Source organism: Brassica oleracea, chromosome C1 (assembly GCF_000695525.1).
Source record: "Brassica oleracea var. oleracea cultivar TO1000 chromosome C1, BOL, whole genome shotgun sequence".
Lineage (NCBI taxonomy): Eukaryota > Viridiplantae > Streptophyta > Magnoliopsida > Brassicales > Brassicaceae > Brassica > Brassica oleracea.
The window spans coordinates 27,638,343-27,638,988 of record NC_027748.1 but is presented as its reverse complement, the minus strand read 5'-3'; positions in this window follow the sequence as shown (position 1 = coordinate 27,638,988).

Sequence of the window (646 nt, the reverse complement as noted above, 5' to 3'; positions counted from 1 at the left end):
ATGTTGATGGAATGTTCTCCTTTTCTGTGTCCAAAGATATCGATCATGAAAATGATGATCCCGATCCAAGGTTCATTTGGAATGTTAAAAGACATGATTGGGGGAGTGGCAGAAGGCCATTCGAATTGAATTATTCTCCCTAAATAAAAGGAATGTCTTTGGACCTATAGTCATAACGCCTGAGAATATAAATCTTGTTGGGTATAAGTGGGTAGTCGTGAGAAAAGCAACACGATATAAAGCCTGATTAATTGCCCAAAGTTTTTCTCAGAGACCGGAAATTGATTTTGAGAAAACGTATATCCCGGTAATGGATGCAATTACGTTTAGATTTTTGATGAGCCTAACGGCGTCTAAAAATCTTGAAATGCATCTCATGGACGTTGTGACTGCATATTTATATGGATCGTTGGATAATGATATATATATATATATATGAAATTCCCTGAGGGAATGAAAATGCCAGAGGCATTGAAAGAAAAATCCAGGGAGATTTGTTCGGTCAAGTTACAGCGATCACTTTACGGATTAAAGAAATCCGGACGCATGTGGTACAATCGCTTAAGTGAATATCTTTTGAGTAAAGGATATGTGAATAATGCGATATGTCCATGCGTTTTTATAAAGAAATCGTCATCTGGCTTTA